Raw genomic sequence first — 22,320 nt, forward strand, 5'->3', positions numbered from 1 at the left:
TGACCCTGCTCTCTGTATATCTCCTTTCTAAAGTCTCCTCTGAGTCCTTGTCTTTGCGCTGTGGGTTGCGCTGGGAATCTGTGCATCCCTGTGCCTCAGGCTGCCAGCGAGGAGGCCCGGTTCAGCCCTGCTCTGTGGGCAACAACACTGACAAACAGCAGGTTTCAGGCTTGATATGTGGCTGCTTGTGTAATCAAACTGTCCCTGGCCAATACGACAGCGCTGGAGGTTTTTTTTTCATGACCTCTCTTTCATATATGCTTTCATAAAAAGCGCATGACTGCAGGCAGAATGTGCATTTTTGACAGATGACATTGTGCCTTTTACAATATAGTTTGATTTACTGCGCAATTTTGCAACTGTTCAAATATGCAAGTGGGTCAGGCTTGAAAGTCAAAGACAGAAACTTGAAGATACAGTAAACTGTAAACCGAATGAATTATTACATAGCACCAACTATAACCGCTCAACTTGAATGCCCTGCTATGCATTATGGGAGATAGCACAAACACAATATCTTTGAGCCGCTGGTATTTATGAAATATTTATGTGTAAATCGGGCAGTGTAAGTGTGTACGGTTGAGTTAAGAAGAACTAAAAGCACTGAGGCTGTTAAGTGACTGACATTTTAATCAGAAAAGCCTTTTTCATGAACAGACCCACATATCACCTTTGTGTCCAGGGTATCAGTGACATTTTATTCTTAATTCTGTTGTTTCTTTGCTTTTAAAGTGTTATGAAACTTTCTCTTGCAGTGTTGTGTGCCCTTTCTAAAATTATCACCACCAAAATGTCACCAAAATTAACCAAAACTGACCCACAAATTCAAGAAAAAAAACGCTAAAATGTACCTGTACAATTTAAATAAACTATTAGACTCGGTTGTCTCGATAAAGTTAATTGTGAAAATTAATAAAGATTTAGTGAAACTGCATTGCTGCAACGATTTACCTGATATGCCAATCAGGCACATTTCTGTTGAGTTTAGAAACGCGGTAGCCAATCAAATGCGTTTAAATTAGTCACCGCTGATGATCGTCATGGTTTGTTTAATGGCGCGAGTCCTGTGAGAGGTTTGTCTGACTAGACTTCGCGCGCTCAAGTTTTCACCGGATTTCACCTCCTTATAAACAGCAAATTAGTGAAACAAAGTAAGTGAGAGATTAATTTGCCTTCACTGATTATGAAAGTAATGTGGGTTTGGAATAACTTGCTAATAACTTGCCTTGGACGGATAGAATATGTTTTGGTAGAATGTTTTTGACTAATTGGCATTAATAAGCATTAGTAACGAGAGCAAAAGTGCGTTAGACAGTAATATTTTCATGACAATTGCATCTTTATTCTCTGTATTGGGGGTTTTAATGTATAAATTCACATCGAAATTTATGTTATTTTGTTATTGAAATTGTGTTATTGCTAACTATGTACAGCATTCTACTTAGTTACTGGTAAGTATTTGGTGTAAATTAAAACTAGGTGACAATTACTGAGGTGGCAGCGTGGTGGATATGACATTTCTACAGTTTATTGTGAAAAACATTAAAGATAGCTTCACTAATTAGCTTTTAATTGTTACTAGCATTTCATATACAAAATATTCACCTTAATTTTGTTGGGTTTTTAAAAACACCTTTGAAGTTATAGCATGTTTGGAAATGACGTATAATAAAAATATTACCTTATCAAGCCATAATTACCTTAATCCATCTTGAACTTGTGCTCTGATGTCACTATTCATTTTCATAGAAACAACCTAAATAATCTTTCACACAAACTTTTTAAAGCGACATTACAGTGTTGTGGTGGAAATGACTGTGCGACAGCTATATTTTGTATAAAAATAAGATTGATAATAGTCTCACATTATTAACTATAAAATATTTAAATTATTTCACTAGTGCCTAATTAAGATACATTAATAGTTACCAGATAATAATAATTTAAAATGTTATTTTCATTGTTAAAGTTTAAAACTCTGGGTGAGCGACAAGGTGAAAACAGTGATTTTTACACCTAAAATGAGGTTCAATAATATGAAAAAATATATAATGGAAAAGTAGTCATATTTTTAAAAGTAGGTTTTATTATTAGTTTGACAAAGAGGAATTTGATGAAAATTATAAATTGTTGGATACATGATCCAAGGACATAAAAGTGCCCGTAGTTAGAGTTCTGAGCAATTCTAGTGTTGTGGATGTGATATTTGCAGTTTAATTTGCAACATAAATTCACAGAGAAAAAATATGTTAACATTATATTGTTTATATTTTCCAAAACATCTAACCACAGAGTTATGAGATCCAAAAAAAATATCAATATGTAAATATTTGTTTGTTTATTGAGGTAAATAAGCATGTGTTATAGATGTGACCAAAAAAGTTAGCGAGTCCACATAATACAACATACTTTGCAGCAATTCTGTGTATTAAACTGCTCAACCCAAAAGAAATAAGGATAATCAAAAGTATTAAGAGTTGGCTCTCTATAGAACAAAAATGATTGATTTCATTTTATTTGAGAGATTTATGAGGTAAAAGCTTGGTTATGGATGTGACGTCTCTCCATTATGAATGTGACGTGTGAAATTGGCACTTGTGTGACTTTGGTAAATCAAATATATTTGTTTATATATTGAAGAAAAGCTCATATCTGATGTGGCAACCTCTTAATCAACTTATCAAAATGGCACAGAGTATCACTTGGTATATTGATGTACTGCCAGTAAGTTTATTTTTTTGTAATCGTGTCTCTTAAAAATAATTTGGGTAGCATTACTCTTTATCGGTTTGTGCATACTCAGTTGCTTTTCATGTTCACTTTATTTATCACTGCACCTCTTTAATGAAGCCTTTGGCAAGCAGCATTCTGGCCAGGGCTATCAATATTTATTGTCCAGCTATTCGTCATATTGTTTTCATGATACATTGCCAGTGTTGCCAATATTGAAAAACAGTAATTTCGTCTAAGAAGATGGTGGAGTAATAAAATTGTAAACTGAATAGGGTGTTAAAAAGGTGATGTAGTAGTTATAAAGTGTGGAAGCAGAAGACCATTTATTTGCAGGTTTAGCTGGAAGAATATAATAAAAAATACAAAATATTCAAAATGACCCTAATATAAGTTTGTTTTTAACATTCATGCATTTATTTATTCTTGTTTATGTTTAAACTAAGAAACTTGAAACTGATATTTCAATGTTTTATTTTTCTGCGATAAATATTCACCCATGTTGTCACTCGATTGAATGGGCATTATCAGTGGTTATCAGCTGATAGATACGGGATAGATGATAGGCTCAGAAGGCTGTTATCATCTATCCACATGGCTGGGGGTAGACGTTAATAAAATACAATTAATTGGAAATTTAATAAATAATAAAAATAATTCTTGTTAACTTCCGGCCGCAGCTGTATAAAGCTGTTTTACCATTAGGATGAATGATAACAGCCTTCTGAGTCTACCAGTAGGGGCAGAAGACCCCTACTGGCCCCTGTCTATCAGCTGATAACCACTGATAATACCCATTCAATCGAGTGATAATATTCGAATCAGCTGAAATGTTGCGATTATAAATAGTTTTAAACAGTATTTAACAGTAATTACGTACAAAATTTGAATAATCACAAGGCAAAAAATGCATTGTCTTGTTTCTAGTCCAAACATTTAAAAAACTCTTAGATCATGTAAAAATAATCTGAAATACTCCAAATTTCTTGTGTGTTTTTTTTTTTAAACAACCTACATTATTTGCTAATGTGGTAAGTAAAATAATCTCGTTTTTCACTTTGAAATGTTGATATATAGACTAGAAATAATACAAAAATTCTAAATAAAAGAAAATTCGAAATTCTGTATAAATAATTAAATAAGTTTAATCTTTGTTACACGTCCAAACATCATAATTTTTTGTGACCAAATATTCTAAACCCTCTTGAAACACTCATTCTCATGCTTTAAAACAAATGCAAATGATAAACTACTCTTATTATAGTTAAACCTAGCAGTGACTCTACAAACGACATGTGTTCTGTGGTGTAACATCACAGATCTCATGGTTTAGATCACATAATAGTTTTTTAGTCATGGATCGGACCATTTTTTAAATTAGCGAAAAAGGGGCCGAGACAAATGTGATTTGCTTTCCATTTATTACAAAAACAGTACTACAAGAAACTTTTGGTTTTAACAAACAGAACTTAGAAGCTGTAATTTTATTTAGATTAAAACAAAGAAATAGGGCGAGGCAGTGGCGCAGTAGGTAGTGCTGTCGCCTCACAGCAAGAAGGTCGCTGGGTCGCTGGTTCGAACCTCGGCTCAGTTGGCGTTTCTGTGTGGAGTTTTGCATGTTCTCCCTGCCTTTGCGTGGGTTTCCTCCGGGTGCTCCGGTTTCCCCCACAGTCCAAAGACTTGCAGTACTGGTGAATTGGGTAGGCTAAATTGTCCGTAGTGTATGAGTGTGTGTGTGTGAATGTGTGTGTGGATGAGTCCCAGAGATGGGTTGCGGCTGAAAGGGCATCCGCTGCGTAAAAACTTGCTGGATAAGTTGGCGGTTCATTCCGCTGTGGTGACCCCGGATTAATAAAGGGAATAAGCCGACAAGAAAATGAATGAATGAATGAATAAAATAAAGAAATAGTCAGCTAAATCAAAAAATAATTTGTAAAATATTCAGTACTATGAATTTTTCACTGTTACCACTACTGTTGCTGATGACGCTAAATGTATCAATTTTAACAATTTGTTCAACCCATATATTTTTTTAAGTCTCATTATTAATAAATGATTCAGTTATTCACTCATAAAACTTCATGTTTCAGTGCTGGATATTTCAATTTTGAAGAATGATTCAGTGGCATATTTTTGATGGCCACCTATTGGTTAAATAATGTAATTGCTGCCTACAACTTTCAGTTTTGAGCGTTGTTAAAATGCATATGTTGGTGTTTTTAGTCTTTACCATAAACATCAGTGGTTTTATCTAAACTATAAACTGTTATCCCTGTACCACTGTGTTATTTGACTGTTTGTAACTTCATAACTCAAAAGACTAAAGACTGAATTACTTTCTGGATTTTTGCGTTTTCAGATTTGAATGCAGCGATTCAAAGGATTAATAAACAGATGAAAATCACCATCATTCATAATTTGTTCATAATTTGAATTTCATTCATAATTTGAATGATGCGATAGATGATCTCTCTGTGATCATTACAAATTTAAGATTAATCTACAAGTAAAAAAAGTGTTAATTTGCTGTCCACGTGTGTTCCAAACCATGGATTGTTATCGGTTGATCTGTGATTCGTTACACCCCTAGTTCTGAAGCTCCTGTTCAACTATGATCCAAACTAAACATTGACGATCTTTTGATGTGACAATTTCGATATTGATGCTCATATGATATATTGTGCAGGCCTACTTGTGATGTTAAAATACAATAAAAAGTTAAATATTGTGAAATATTACTATTTAAAACTACTGTTTTCTATTTTAATATATTTAACTATTATTTATTTCTGTGAAGAAAAAGCAGATTTTTTTATTAACCATTTTAATATTTGGATTTGGTGCTTAAGTATTGTTTATTATCATTAATGTCGATGTTAAAAACAGTTTCACCACTTAACATTTATGTGGAAACCACAAGACTTTTATTTAAGGCTTTTCGGAGGAATAGAAGTTCAGAAGAGTAACATTTATTTGACATTAATTCTTTGTAACAAGTTCTAACTGCGAGTTTTGATCAATTTTAATAAAAGTGTTAATTTTTTATGAAACATTTGAACTGTTCTGGCAGAAATGCTCCACTGAAACTGTTTGGTATTCATTGATTTTTCTCTGCCTTTTTCAAATGAATTTCATCTACAAAAGAATTCTAGCAAGGGTGCTTTATCCATTTTAATTCCTTTGATATGTGAGTCTTACGGGTTTCATTAGTGCGCCTTAACCGAACGTCCAAAAAAACAAGCCTGACATTGTGCCGTTCTGATATGTGACTGTCAATCCCAGAGTATTGTCTGCCTGTCCTTGCCAATCTTTCTTGGGTTTCGTTGAAACAAGCTGGCATATTACTGATACCTTCACCCTGTTTGAGCATAAGCTTCAATAAAAAAAAGTGTAAAGAGCCAGTGTTTAACATGGGTTTAACTCCCATTAGCCTTGATGGACAACCTCCCAAATCCACACGTATATTTCCTTCGGTGTCATTATTAAATGTCGAATGACTGAATGATGCCATAAAAGGCTTCATGTAGGGCTTCACATTTCTGACATTTTGATATTTTGTTTTGCTGGTATATGTTGTGATATGAATATAGATTTATCAGGTGATTTGAATAGCTCTATTTAAAAATGTTTCATATATATATATATATATATATATATATATATATACAGGGCTCGAAATTAACTTTTTTACTTGGTAGCACCGGTGCTCCCAACTTCAAATATTTAGGAGCACCAAAAATTTTTTAGGAGCACCAGAAAAAAATTTAGGAGCACCCACCAAAAATGAATGAGCACAGCTGCAAATTGTTTTTTAAGGGATTTATTGTATTTTAAAACAATATTAATAGGACTAACAAAAACCAGAAACAACTATCTAACTAAAGCTGCGAAGACATTGATATTTGTGTGCAATAATTCCAAAATGAATGTCTAATAATTAGGCCATAGAATATTAATGATGATGAAAATGACAATAATAGTAACAATGAATTCCATTTCTCATTATGATGCTGCCTTGAATGTGCATGAATGTAGGTTATCTGCTATTAAAAGTCTGTTACTTTATGAAAAATAATTGTATAGTTTGCATCAAACAAAAATGAAGCATTGCAGTAAGAAATATTTATTTTGTACTGCTGTTTTTATATGCATGTCAATTTAATAAATAATATTTCTGATACAAAACAAACAAAAGATTATAATAAATCATTCAATTCAATGATGAAAGCTGTAAAGCAGTCATCAGTAAATAAATAAAAAAATAATATACAACTCAAAAAAGAATAGACAAAAGAAAGTAAGTAAAGTCTCACTTCTATCACTCTTTAAAAGTTTTGGTTTCAGTTTGTGTCAATTTAAAGGTTCAGTCTGAGCTGATCTTCATTTTTCTGTGTTTGTGGAAAGCAGGCGAGTCAGCCGACCCAATTAATAAGTAGGCAGCGCAAGATTATTGCGCTAACCATCGGCGCAAATCCGGTCTTTGTTACACTGTAAAAAATGTTACTTAGATCTAACTTATAAAAAGTGAGGCAAGTGGTTGCATTGGACGTTTTAGGTTGATTCAACTTCCAGCCTTTTTTAAGTATTTTAAACACTAAAACATTGCTTAAAACAAATGCAATAAAATTAAGTTGAGCCAACTAATATTTCTAAAAATACTCAAATCAGATAAACTTACTTTTTTTGTTAAACTTAACTTACTTATACATTGCTATATGTTGACTGTACTCATTTTAATTAAGTATTATGAACTTAATGATCTAAATAAAATTAACCATGCATATGTCATTTAAAACTAATTTAATTGACTTCTGGCTGTAACCTCAGAAAATAAATCTTCGTTTCTATATTGTAAGCACAATATACACTAGTAAAAACAGATAAACAGACTTTCCTGTCAATAACAATTAAATAAGAATGGGAAGATGGATTAAAGACCATAACATGTATTCAATATCAATCGATGTTCCTTTTAATAGTGACTACAAAATAGGCCATTAATGTGGCTACACATACACAATACATAAATAAAAACATTAATAATACCAGATCCTATTGAGAAATCATCCAAGGCAACTCAGTGAGGAGATTTGCATATTTTGATGAAGATTTAGGATGCATAATGTCCAGTCCCAAAAAGAGTCTCTAAGATATCTCAAATGTATACAGTTTTGATGGATACTTGAAGTCGAGGACATCGGTAAGTCCAAACAGGAGCCATCATGCATTTGACAGGTTTGGCAAACCTCTGACAGTCCTATGATAATCCAAACTGTGTTGGGCTGATGGCAAATTTTTCCCGTGGGCAGCCGCATGCACCTCTGATTCCTCACAACTCTATTGGTAGAGACAAAAAGAAACAGGAGTTCAGGTGGTTGCTACCAAACAACATTAAATAGCTAAATACTGAATAGGAAATAACTACAAGTGAAGTTACAAAAGTCCAGTGAGAATGATGCATGGATGAAACACCTTAGTTTATCAGTTAAAAATTACCTTAGTTAAAATTACCTAACTTCTATTTAAAAAATAAAAAAGGTTATAGAGGTTGTGTAATTACATTATTCCAGGTGTTTTTAGTTATCAAATTTTAAAGAAAACTGTGATTTTACTCAGTGTAACAGTGCATGTCATTGTGTTTTCCTGTCAATCAAAGAATTGTTAAAATTTAGGTATTACATTTTTTGTTTATTTTGGCAACTTATAAAGCATAAGAATGTGTATTTAATTTAGATATTAAAACTGTTTGAAAATGGCTATATGAAAATTATAGAATACAAGTTCTATAATTTAAATGTCATCTTCATTTTGCACCAAACTTTGCACGTCATAATACAAATTTTATTAAATAAATAAATAAATACATTGCCATTTTACACATTACATTAAGGTTTACATTAAATTTTTGCTAAAGCTACATTTAATTGACTTTTTCTTCAAATTTAATGTCACTGGCAAATGACAGTTCATTGATTCAGTGTTATCAGTTAGCTTTATTGAAAGACTGACAGATAATAAGAAACTGCATTAGGATATTTTTATACTGTTTTTACTGTTGCACACATAATATCTGTGTAAAAAAACAGTAAAAAATTACTGTTGCACTTCAGATATCAAATGTAGGTTAATTCTATGGAGCCCACTATTGTTTGCAATTTTACCAATGTTTTACTTGCCTGCAAATAATTATAGCTGTAGTTGTATCTAATGTTTTTCTTACCTGGATGTGAAGTTTGAAGATCCACAGGTAACAAAATCACTTTGGTATCTAAAGACCAAGAACATGCATTTTAGAATGAGGTGCATACAGTTTAAATGGTTCTGTAAACATCAGTAGTAAATGTAATTTAAGTTAAAATAAATTGTAAATCTGTAATTTATTCACTATGCAGCATTAAAAAAAAACTTATGGACTAAATCTCTAAAACACAAACTTTAAGTTATACTTTCTCTTACGTTAAACACAAACTACTTAACTGTTGCATACGTTTCTGCTAGGGCTGCACGATATATCGTTTCAGCATCGAAATCGCGATGTGCGCATCCGCGATAGTCACATCGCAGGAGGGTGCGATGCAAAAAAAAAAAAAAAAAATTATATATATATTATGGGTGGAGCCGAACCGGAATACGGTATTCGGAAAAGCAGGAATAGCGTGTTTTTACGAATACTTATTTCAAACAATACTTGATAAATTATTTGTATTTGGGAACAAGAAAAACATTATATCAAAAAGCTGCGTTTCCTCATGAGACCGCACTGCATGCCCGCGTGAGTGAGTGAGTGAGTGAGTGAGTGAGTGAGACGTTCAGGAGTCGGTTGGCGGGGTGGGGCCGGGGTAAGGAGACTGAGCAGGCTGCTTCTCTATACAGCAACAGAGAAGGCTTGGCAGAGCGAAAAATACTTTTCTGCATTACTATTTTTGTTTATTTTATCATACTAAAATAACACGTGACAGAAGTTCACTCAAAAGTGAAAGTTCTTTCTGTTATTTACTAACACTCCCGTCATTCCTACTACTTTTAGAACATAAATTTTTATATTTTACCATATGAAAATGCAATGCAGTTATGAAAATTGAGAAATTAAAGCAATAGTGCAGAGATCTGGTCCCCGCGTCAGGTCAGGGTGCACCTGTAACCTTAAAAACGCAGACGCGGTGGAGGCGCACTAAACTCACACGGGAAAGAACTGGGCATTCAATTCATGTTTTAGTGAAATAATTATTTAAATACAGCTCTTTTGATCTCTAAAGGGGAAAAAAGCAAAAGAAATTTGTCGTTAATTTTAGCAAAGACGCAACTGCCTGTCATTTTCACATTCGTTTTTCAGTTAGGGATTTGGTCTATTAGAGTAACCTAATAAAATTGTTTTGTTGAACATTGTAGTCTACACAATAATCGATATTATAATTTATTATATACATTAGCTATTAAAACTAAACTATACAATTGATAAAACAAAACCCTTTTTAATGTTTGCTTTCATTTTGACACCGCTAACAGTTGTAATAAGAAACATCACATTTTGCAGAAGCATGCAGTCTCAAGTTAAAAACACCTTTTGAGTTTAAAGATGATCAGCCTGCCAAGTCAGGTTTACAGTGTCATAAATGAAATGGGTAGCATGAGTAAAGGGGATTTGCCCAGCACACAACCTCATGCGCTGCAGGTAGGCTGAATGATAATCTTTAAAAATATATAGGCCTAGGCTATGCAATACAAAACTTTAAACATTTATTTATTTTTTAATGAAAAGAAAAGAAATCAGGAGAGTAAAATATAATTTAAACCACTGGTCTGGCACTGATACTTTGTATCCAGAAAAAGGGGGAAAAAGCAGATGAAAACCTGGCTGGGGAGACGGCGATAACATATCAGTTCTTCAGCAAAGATCACGACATCATTGTGATGCGTTTATCATACAACGCAGTTCGTGTTTATAATCATTAATATTAACTAGTATTAATTCTCTCTCTAGACTTAGTTTTAGGGCTTGTTCTTGTTGGCGCAATATAGCCTCGGCTTATTGCACGTACGAATCCGATTGTGAAGAATGATTAAGCGCTTGCATTTTTTTATTGCATCCTTTTTGCAAGTTATTCATTTGTTTTGTTTTTTAAGTGGTGCGAACATTATTTACTGGCAAATGTTCCTCGATCTCGTACATCAACAAATAATGTAGCCTACTTAAGTTAATTTACCTTTTATGTAAAAATTAAGGAATAACCGAATTTAATATTAATAAATAAAACATCCGTATAAACGTACATGTTTATTTTTGAACTTTCGTTAATAAAACAACACTAAACTGTTTATAAATATTGTAGTTAAATATTACATTACTTTAACTGCTTGAAACTGTATAATAATAACAATTAAACGTTACATTTTTAAGAACTTAACAAAAATTCTAAATGGCACTTTACTAATCAGTGTAATAATAATATAAATATTAATAATTATACGTAAAAAGAAAATATTAACCTAGTAATAATATAAGTCAGATGTTTAAAAAAAACAGCGTAGTTTCTCTCCACCTTTTGTAGTCATATTTTTAATTATTTGCCAGAAAAACTAACATGTTGACTTTGTCCGGTTTAAGTGAAGAATGGGGTTATAATGTTTCCAGCAATACACTGTCAGACGGTGTGCTTGTAGCGAAAAATGCACATACAGGCTACTTTTTCACAACCATGCGAGGGAGGGCTTCTGCTTCTGTTCCGCCGCCCGCATTTCTCGCAACGCAGGTTTCTTTACTCTGCGGAGCGGCGCGTTCTAGTTACCAAATAGCCTATGCTCAATTTCTCGTCAATGTCTTCCATTTATCACTTTCTCTTTTGTATCTGGCCATTTTTGCAAATGCCTCTGCCATGACTGGCTGAGCTGGGCTTCTGCGTTTAGAAGACAGGAGTTGATTAAGCCTACATGACTTTTTTTTCCCTCGCCGTCAATCGCCACTAGCTTGCATGGTTCGGGACCCGTGGATCTGCGTATCGATGGATTTGCTCCTCGGTGTTTGGACTCTCAGCACTCAGCAGTGAATATTAAAACACACTTTACTTAAAACCCCCATACAAAAAGCTTAATCCAAATTGATTCGTTCACCTTTCTAGTTCGGCACGAATCCAAAATGTTCCCAGATGTAAGAGTTCGTTTTCTAACAAGATTCATGGTTGAACTTGAACTTGCTGAATCGCGCCTAATGTTATATTCTAACAGATATGTAATACTTGGCAACATAACAGTAATTTGTGTTTTAAAGTGCGTGACGTCACGTACTACGGCCGGTGGCAATGGACAACCAAGGTGGCAATGACCACCGCGGTGACGCGGTTGTCATAGTGACCGTCACAGCCCTAGTTTTAAGTAAATATGTATATGTATATATATATATATATATATATATATATATATATATATATATATATATATATATATATATATAATATCGCAATATATATCGCAGAGGAAAAAAATATCGCAATGTCAATTTTTTCCAATATCGTGCAGCCCTAGTTTCTGCATTTAATATCCATCCTTAATGTGCTGCTATAACTTAGGTGAGCTAACTTTAGCTAAGTTAACGCTAGCAAACTGAACCCCCACACCCCGACCGCCCACCAGTGACCTTGTTAATCGGTTCTGCAACGTTAGTTATACCTACTAAGTGTTTTAAAACTACTTTCACTATTTTTTCTCAATAATATCACTTTTAATCATTAGCATAAACTAGCGTTGGTTAGCGTTAGCCAACTTAGCTTTCCATGTGAGAGCAGTCTAACTGTTAACATACCTGAGGCTACAGTACAATTTACAAAGCTAAAACCTCACCTGCCTAGCGAAGACAGCAGTTTTGCATGACTTTACAATTATCATTCGGCTAAATTTGCAACTTACCGTGTTAATCAGATCCGCTGCTGGGAGCAGTTAATGTCGACCATTGCAGAAGCTGCATCTGCCTGCTAAATCCCGGGCAATGAAAAAGGAGTCACGCAAAACTATAAAAATCACGTTTTATGAACACCTGCCCACATCGACAGCTGCTCTAATAAATTGTCTGTGTCAACTCACTTTTATAACATTTATTCTACACAATAACCACGTAAAAAAAATCTACTCAAATAAATTGCATTAGTTTTATTCAAAATATACAGTTATATAAAAACTGATATATTTTAAGTAAAGAGGAAGCAAATTAAATTTTTTTGGTATAAAACAAATAAAATTAACTAGATTGCAATTATTTAAAGTAGATAGACTTTGTGAGTGTAGCACTTTTTACAGTGTATGAGCCGCAGTTTCAGTGTAAACTTAGTAAAGGCGAGCTTCTTTGGCGATGATGCAGTATTAGATTTGACTTTTAGCGGACATTTGCGCTGAACACGCAGTGAATGCGACGCATGGAGATTCGGGCACCTTCTCCAAGAAGCGCGTACTCGATTGATCTCAGCTGGCGGATCATTATTCACCACGTGACGTGTCATGATTGCTTTCATCTGCGCCTCAACTTTAGGTGGGGTTTTCAAACTTGTGTGCTTTAAGTTTTTACTCTTCAGCCGTTTGCATTTCCCGTGGTCATAAAAGCTCCTTCCCTGTCATCTGACAGCGAAATACCTTGAGTGAATGACAGCTAATATGAACCAATATAGCGGCAGGGAAGAGCGATTCAGCACGTTTTTAGAAAGAACCAAAACAGGTCGCACTACAACCATTATCTGCAGTCGCACTAATGCTCCCAGATATATTATGAGGTCGCATAGATTAATTTTCGGGCGCATATGCGACCAAAATGGTCGCAATTTCGAGCCCTGTATATATATATATATATATATATATATATATATATATATATATATATATATATATATATATATATATATACATACATGTGTGTGTGTGTGTGTGTGTGTGTGTGTGTGTGTGTATGTATATATATATATATAACCAAACAATATCTTAACAAAAAGAAAGTTATTACTGAAAGTGAACAGTGATATTTTTCTGTTGCATAAAACAAATCAGACATTTAAAAAATATATACAAACAAAAATATCACCACCGCTTTGCTCTTCTGGTGTAGTTTTATCAACCCAAGAACATCAAGAGAAATCAGGACAGCAAAAGTATATATGTATGCTCATTTGTAATATTTCAGCCCTATCTCACAGCAATTCATAACTTTTTGATTTAGTGGCTAATTCAAATGAAATCATAAAAAGTCATTCGAACAATTTAGTACGATTTGCTCATCCCCCAATGACCTTTAGGTTTAGGGGTGGGGTTGAGTGCAACGCCTCTTTTTAAAATTGGGCATTTTCGTATGACTAAACTCGCACTAATTAGCACTAAACTGACAAAACGTAAAATAGTTACGTTTTCTTCATGAGATCAGGCTGAATATTTAAATAATCTTTCGGATGAGATGTTAAACCGAGGTCCCGACTCTCTGTGGTCGTTAAAAATCCCAGGTTGTCCTTTGAAAAAAAGTAGGAGTTTTACCCGGCATACAGGCCAAATCTGCCCACTGGCCTCTGTCCATCATGGCCTCCTAACCATCCCCATATTCCAATTGGCTTCGTCTATGTCTCCTCTCCATCAATCAGCTAGTGTGTGGTGTGCAGTCTGGCGCAAAATGGCTGCCGTCGCGTCATCCAGGTGGATGCTGCACACTGGTGGTGGATGAGGAGATTCCCCCCCATTGTGTAAAGCGCTTTGAGTGCCCAGAAAAGCGCTATATAAATGTAAGGAATTACTATTATTATTATTAATAATTTTAATATATTGTGCAGCCCTATTGTACTGATATGTGACTGGCAATTTGGCAAGGACAGGCAGGCAGTACTCCTAAACTCCTTCGGGCTTTATTGAAACGAGTTGGCATTTTGCTGCCTTCACCACCCAGTTCGAGCAGAAGCTTCATCACCCAAGCGTAAAGAGTCTGTGTTAAACACGGGTTTAACTCTCATTAGCCCTGACGGACAACCTCCCACATGCACACACATCCCCGCTCTCATTGCGTCAGTTTTATATGTCAAGCGACTGCTGTTCGTAACACTGCCTCGCCTCCTTTATTGACCCACAGTGGGGAACCACAACATACTGTGTGCCATCTGTGTTTAACTTCATATGGCTGGTCTAATGAGAGCCTTCAAAACCGCTCAGTATATTGTGCAGTATAAAAAAAAATGTTTACTCAAGTTCCACTTACTTTTTAGTAATTGAAGACCACTTCTTGCTCTTTTTCCACTCACTTTTCATGCTTTGTTTTTAAGTTCTCTGCTTAGAGTACTGGAACTATAACAAAAGATAATGGTAACACTTTAGTTTAAGTACAAATTCCCAATAGTGTCTGGCTGCAGACCTACACATGCAGTCTCAGTCACATGCACTCAATAGACCTAGTGATGTCACTGTGAGGGGTAAGTTTAGGGGTGGGGTTAGGTCTACACATTTTAAGGTGTAAGTTTGATATTAACAAAGTGCAGATAAAACTTTCCACTTTTCATAAACAGGTATGCTTACTATGGGTGCTTATTTATAAGCATAATTTCTCCACATAAATCAGTAATATGCAAACAACAAATGTATAACCTTTAAAAATAAATCCTTAATTTATAGAAATTGGGATAATGATGTTATATTGCTGACACGTTATTCAAAAGTAATGGATAACTTTAATTTTTGTGAATTTCTCAATTATTACAAGATCCTCATAACTCCTAAAGAATTTACAATAGTATTCCTAATGGACTTATTCAGCTCTTATCCGGTAATTTATCCTCTAAATCAAATCTTTTACATACTAATCAGTTAAGCATCAATGGTGTGAAAATTATAGACAATAAATTTAATAACTGTTACATTAAAAAGTTATGCAGAACCACATTGTTGCCTAAATGCAAACCTTTTTGGAATTCCTTATTTGAGCAGATTGAGTGGAAAAAAAAGTTTGAAACTTACCTGGTAAGTAGTGTCTCACCATTAAAGTTTAATAAGTGACATATAAACTAATATGTTTCATTTATCCAGTGAAATAAGTTGTTAAAATCTTTTTATAGACATGGAATCTGCAAGCACTTTTTGTGAATTAGAGGAGGAATCAATAAAACACCTGTTTTTTGAATGCACATATACCCAAATGTTTTGGTTTGATGTTGAATATCTTATATTTAAACTTACAAAATAAAAATAAAAATTCATCTTGTAAAAATATTTGTTGATATACAATAATAATAACAAAACTTTGGAGCAAAATTTGTTTATTAATTTAATGAATATATGGGAAGTAGCATGTACACAAACAGAAATGGTCCAATGATAAGCATTTTATTTATTTTATTATTATTTTTTTATTTTTATTTTATTTATTAGTCTAAAACTGATGTTAAGCATTATATTGAAACCCTAAAAGACATTAAAAACACAAAGATGTAGGGATAATTTTTTAATTCAATTTTAAAACATTTATATATCCCCTGTAATTTTTTTGTTATTGTTTTTTTGTTGTCTACTGATTTGTTCCTTTGATAAGAAAAACAACTGTAAGAATTGTGTTCATTTTTTTTGTATGCTATTGTTCTTGTTATGAAATAAAAAAGGATTAGGTCTACACAATAAAAGCATTGCATGCAGTCTCATCCACTATTAATATATAAATAGTTTTTTAGTACTTATGGAGTATGATCTTATCCTACATCCATAATCCTACTTATTTAACCAAACTACTATCTCCCTAACTATTAATAAGTAGCTAAAAAGTAGTTAATTGAGATAAAAGACTTCGTTAATGGTTTGTTAATTATACATTAAAATAAAGTGTGACCAAACTAATACTTAATGTAAGAAAATTTGGTAATAATTTAGTTTAAGTAACTAGGGCTGCACAATATTGGCGTTATGCATTATGGCATAATATTATGCAAAATATATTGCAATATGAATACAATTTCATCTGATGGCTTGAATATCTCTTTTTGAAAATAATTTATCATTTTGCATTAATCAGGTTGATTCTGAAGGGAAGAGCAGCTGCATAAAATCTAATAAACAATCCACAAGTATAGAAAAGTACAATGAAGAAAAATATACAATTGATATATACAGGATTTTATCATTTTATGAGTTTATCAGCATTCATGCACAGTATATTAATAATAAAAACAATTCAATGGTAAAATTTTTTTATGCCTGAATTCATCACAGACCTCAAAAGCACATGCAAACTATACATTTTAATACAAACTCAACATTGCATATCCTGCGATGTGACTTGCAGATGCACACATTGTGATGTTGATGTTGATATCCTGATAGGTAACCATTTACACCATTTTCTACTTGCTTATTACCTGCCTATTATTAAGATATTAATTGTGTATTTGCAATTTATAAAGAATTATTCTACATCCCAATACCTAAACTTCTGTCTTACTAACTTTTAATAAGCAGTAATTAGTTCTTTGAGCTAAATGTCTGGTTTGTTAATAGCGTGAATTGTACATTAATATAAAGTGTGACTGAAAAGGTTTTACCAAGCTTGTGCTGAACTTGTTTTAGGGTTTAAATTGCACAAATGCGTTCTTATGCATGGTAATGATTCCATATTTTATAGTCTTGATGAAGGTGATGGCACCTTGACAAGATTCATTTAAGCAATTCATTAATTGCTGTCCAATTACACCCATGTCAAACTTAACACATCTCAAATTGAAGAGTACACGGTCTTCTCGGTGGAATTAATTCTTTAATGATATGTCAATAAAAGTGCAGGAGTCGTGTGGCCCAGCTCTGTGGGAGAGTAGAGGTGACGGATGATGGATGAGCACACAGGGAGAAGATATTAAACACACAAGCAAGCAATCCACAGCATACACACTAAATCAAACATGCCAGCACTGACATTTATGCTCTTGAAGAACGTAAATGAGTTGTATTGTAAAATTAACAAAATTAAAAGTAACAAAGAATTATTATTTTTAACATTAACAGGGTATGGGTAAAACATGTTTCTGATTATATTTAATATCTTAACTGCATTTTTATTATGTGATGAAACTGTGATGAAAATAAAATGCATCTTTCTGTTTGGTTGTCCACAAGTGCCACACATGAAAACAAAAACACAGTATGAGTAGTCTGATTCTCAAACAATACTTTATAAACATGTTTAAGTGAGTCAAATCTTTACAGCTTACTCTGATTCACAAACAATTGAGTCTTATTATAGCGAATCATTAGAGCTAAACATCACCACCAGCACCTAGCACCACACAAAACCCTACGGGACAGCAGGAGTCCAGCCTCATAAGTTTTGAAGATGCTCCAACCCATTCCTAACACACACATACACACACTATCTTTCTTTTTAAAAAGTTTACTTTCTATTTATAAAAAAGGCAATTTTTGTGTTAATTTTTCTATTGCATTATAATGATTTTTTTTCTTAGTATAGTCTATATTAAGTGGCACAAATTTGAAAATATTTAGCAAATTAAGCTGTGGGATAATTACTGTTAAATTAGCAACCCTGGCTCATTCTGAACACGTACTGCTAAATACATTTAAATACAATACCGCTGTGTCTGCTTTTTGAGATCTCAAATTTCTCTCTCGAGTGCCATTCATGCCTGCTGTTCTCACATAAATCCAGCCGAGGCTGCTGTCGACTGAGTGTTTGACTGACTGACTGACTGACCGATCGACTGACTCACCCTCCTCTTTGCATAAATCTAACCAATAGTCCTTTCACAAGCACAGATTGACCCGCCCACCCACTTTCCTAAACACAACCCAGTTTTAAAAAGCAATCCAGAAAAAGAAAAGCTCTTGTCATATTTTTACCACATTTCCAGATTTTACCACATTCTCACCCTGTTATTTACATGTTTGTTTGTTTGTTTTTTAGGTCTTTATGTTTGTCTTAACTAATTTCCTGAATTGTTCTTTGCAGGACTCGAATCCCGTCGTCGTGGTCAACTCCTCTCTGCACTTCAAGTCCTCCATTACACATGAAGTGCTATTAGTGCGTTTATGTAACAAGGATGTCTACAACATTTATTAGATTTGCAAGGAATATTTATGAATTTCTCTAATAGACCTACAAAGCGCCATTAATGCCAAGTTAAGTGAAACGGCAATAAACTGCAAGCAAGATAAAGTGATTGTATGCAGAACCACAGACATGTATCTATAAATAATGTATAATTATGGAAACTGTGTTCATCTTAACTGAAAGCTACATCTTGTTTGCTCGCATCACGCAGTCAGTCAGTCAGTCAGCACCGGGTTAAACAATTAACGATCAAAAAGGTTAAACAAATAACACACTGCACTACTACGATTACAGAAAAGTTTGTGCTGTTATAATTCACTTACCTTTTAATGCGTTTTGGTCTGATTATAACCCGCTATTAAAAAAAACAACAACATTGACTGAATGTTTTAAATGAGAAGCTGGAATGTAGCCGTAGCGGGATGAATTTTTGTGTGGCACCCCGCCATAGCAGAATGAATGTAGCGAAAACCATGTATAATTATAAATAAATTAAGTAATAAATAAAGAAATTAAGGAATATATATATTATATTATATTACTATATTATATTATATATATTACTTTATATATATATATATATATATATATATATATATATATATATATATATATATATTACTTTATACTCTGATTCACAAACAATTACTCTTATGAAATGGTTTTCTTAAATTAGAACTGTACCATGTAGGTGGTTAAATGATGATACATTATGTAAACCATCATTATGGTAATCCATTTTATGAGCAAAATATTATTTTGAAACAGTTTTAATAAATCAAAACCTTACAGTTTTCATGCATTACATTTTTTAACTAAATGTATTGTTTGTTTTCTTTAGAAAACAAGGCCAGCACCAAATGCTTGGAATTACCTGACGGTGAGTACACCATAAGATGATTCCTTTTTCATGTATTTGAGTAAACTTTACTTTAACTTACTTTTTTCGAATGAATCTGGTACAGTAGCATAGCATTCAACCCACATTTGTCCCAGTGTCCCGTCTTTCACTTATACCCAAATCCCCTCTCCTCCGGCACTGAGCTTAATAACAATCACATCCACTGGGACTTTCTCCCAGTCTGAACTCTCTAAAACAGCAGTGGATTCTAGAATAAATACCAGCTTTTCCCTTCAGCTCTCAGCAGTTGAGCTGCCATCTTATCAAGACCCCAAATGAGCACCAACCCAAGGGTGTGGACCTCCGAGGAGCTCCGCAAATAGACTCCTGTCTAGTCCTGCAGTGTTACCGCATGAGTTTCTCCACTGGCTTGTGAGCAAAGCCAACCGGCAGCAGCAAATCCCGACAGTAGATACAAGTCTGAAATTCGCTCTTTAATCTGTGGATGAAAGTGTTTAGCGTATTATTTCATTTCCACCTTTGAGGTTGTGAAGGCCATTCTGCTGATAATGAGTTGGTGGGCTTTGTAATGAGTAGTATTCACACATCGTGATTGTTCTATTCATACGGAGCTCTGTCAGTGACGTATGCGTTTTGTTTATTAGAAGATTCTTGTTAGCTTTCTTTCTTCTCCACCTTCCTGTGTGCACAGCGTTGAGAGTCGAACAATACGCCATAATGAATATTTTAGTCCCTCACTCAATTACGAACTTTACTTTTGAATGGGTTGTTTTTGAAAAAGATTTACCGCAGGGAACAGCTTTGCCTGTGACCACACGAGTGATGGTGAAAATCTATCATTAATTGCTTTCACTAATGTTATTGAATCATCTTTAATTGTATGAGTAGCAAATTTAAATTAATTCTTTACTTTTGAAAGCTTGAATTACTGTAATAATAGATGGTGATACATTTGGGAAATTGGTTTCTCTTTCTGTCCTCAATGGAGGGGTTTTTACTTGATAAGATATATTTGATAAGAAATGATTGTAATTAAATGAGGTTAATTCATTCGTTCATTCATTTTCTTTTCGGCTTAGTCTCTTTATTCATCAGGGGTCGCCACAGCGAAATGAACCGCCAACTTATCCTGCATATGTTTTACACAGCAGATGCCCTTTCAGCTGCAACCCAGTACTGGGAAGCTTGCACACACTCATTCACACGTACACTACCACCAATTTAGTTTATTCAGTTCATCAATACCCCACGTGTTTGGTCTGTGGAGGAAACTGGAGCACCCGGAGGAAACCCACGCTAACACAGGGAGAACATGTAAATCAGGGGTAAAACTTGTTCCTGGAGGGCCGGTGTTCTGCAGATTTTAGCTCCAACCCTAATAAAACACACCTGAACAAGCTAATTAAGGTTTGACAAGGTATACTTGAAACACTCATTCAGGTCTGTTGAAGCAAGTTGGAGCTAAACCCTGCAGGGACACCGGCTCTCCAGGACCGAGATTGGTGACCCCTGATGTAAATGAACTGTACCCAGCCAGTATTCAAACCAGCGACCTTCTTGCTGTGAGGCGACAGTGTTAACTTTGTCATCATTTCCTCAACCTTCACTTGTAACAAACCTGTTTGGTTTCTTTTTTCTGTTGAACACAAAAGAAGATTTTGGTAAAATGTTGGAAAACTGTAATCATTTACTTCCATATTATTTGTTTTTCGTACTGTGAAAGTCAGTGGTTGCATGTTTTTAACATTTTACAAAATAACTTATTTTTTGTTCAAGAGAACAAACTCATAAAGGTTTGGAACCACTTGTGGGTGAGTAAATTCCTAGCAAGCATTTTTTTTTTTTAAAGATGTCTAATAGATGTCTAAACATAGTCGTCTTGGCTAAAACAAGGCCTCTCAGTGAAAATCTAAAAGACGACCCAAACTAAACTAGTCATCAAATAAACAGAAATGAATGACTACACATCTAAAGTCTGTCTAATCAGTCTATTTGACGACTAGTCTAATTTTGACCTATTCTAAAACGTCTGTTAGATTTTCACTGACAGCCTAAGATAAGCCTTGTTTTAGCTAAGCTGTCTACGTTTACACGTCTACTAGAAGACTATTAAAGAAAAAATTGTTTGCTGAGTAGTGAGTACAGTTTCATTTTGGGGTGAACTATCCTTTTAATGTACTTGCTTTCAGGTTAACCAAGATTTGAGTGTTTTTTATTTTTCAGTAGAACAGTAAAGATTTTTATCTGAAACCGTGGTTCTATGATTCAAAAAAATTCAAGTCAACAGCTGCAGCGTCTTTAAGAGTCAAAAAAAGGTTTACCAGTAAAACAACATTATTTTCTGTTGCGTGTAAAGATATAATGATGTTTTATAAGGTAAAAACATTGGTTTGTGCATGAATCTGAATATTTTTGACAATATTGTTTTGTTATTAAGTAAACTTAATCCCAAACTACTTATCGTAAAAATTAGCTACCCATCAAAATATCATGTACTAACACCCGTTTGCTATATTAAGGGCTTAAAATGGATCACCTTTTTAGCCAAAGACCCCAAATAGTTGTATTATAATATTAATAACTGGACATTGCAACTCTCCAAGAAACTAAGCAGTAAGTAATGTGGATTTATATAGCGCATTTGTTGTATATGGCCATACACTCAATGTGCTTC

The 22,320-nt window shown here is 33.9% G+C and overlaps 2 long non-coding RNA genes across 3 annotated transcripts; one reads left to right on the plus strand and one right to left on the minus strand.

Annotated features, from left to right (window-relative positions):
- The first annotated feature begins 1,030 nt into the window (after positions 1-1,030).
- On the plus strand, positions 1,031-20,709 carry LOC141379167 (uncharacterized). Of its 2 annotated transcripts, XR_012395209.1 has the most exons (4): positions 1,031-1,151; positions 18,683-18,754; positions 19,626-19,664; positions 19,923-20,709. It is a non-coding gene; the product is annotated as an uncharacterized lncRNA (long non-coding RNA). The 2 variants fall into 2 exon arrangements; XR_012395210.1 differs by lacking the exon at positions 18,683-18,754 and having other exon boundaries at positions 19,923-20,707.
- LOC137488546 (uncharacterized) lies at positions 7,680-12,694 on the minus strand. The gene is made up of 3 exons (XR_011007629.2): positions 12,631-12,694; positions 8,951-8,998; positions 7,680-8,067 (listed from the first exon to the last, which is right to left on the minus strand). It is a non-coding gene; the product is annotated as an uncharacterized lncRNA (long non-coding RNA).
- Positions 20,710-22,320: the final 1,611 nt, after the last annotated feature.

The sequence above is a fragment of the Danio rerio genome, chromosome 19, assembly GCF_049306965.1.
Source record: "Danio rerio strain Tuebingen ecotype United States chromosome 19, GRCz12tu, whole genome shotgun sequence".
Classification (NCBI taxonomy): domain Eukaryota; kingdom Metazoa; phylum Chordata; class Actinopteri; order Cypriniformes; family Danionidae; genus Danio; species Danio rerio.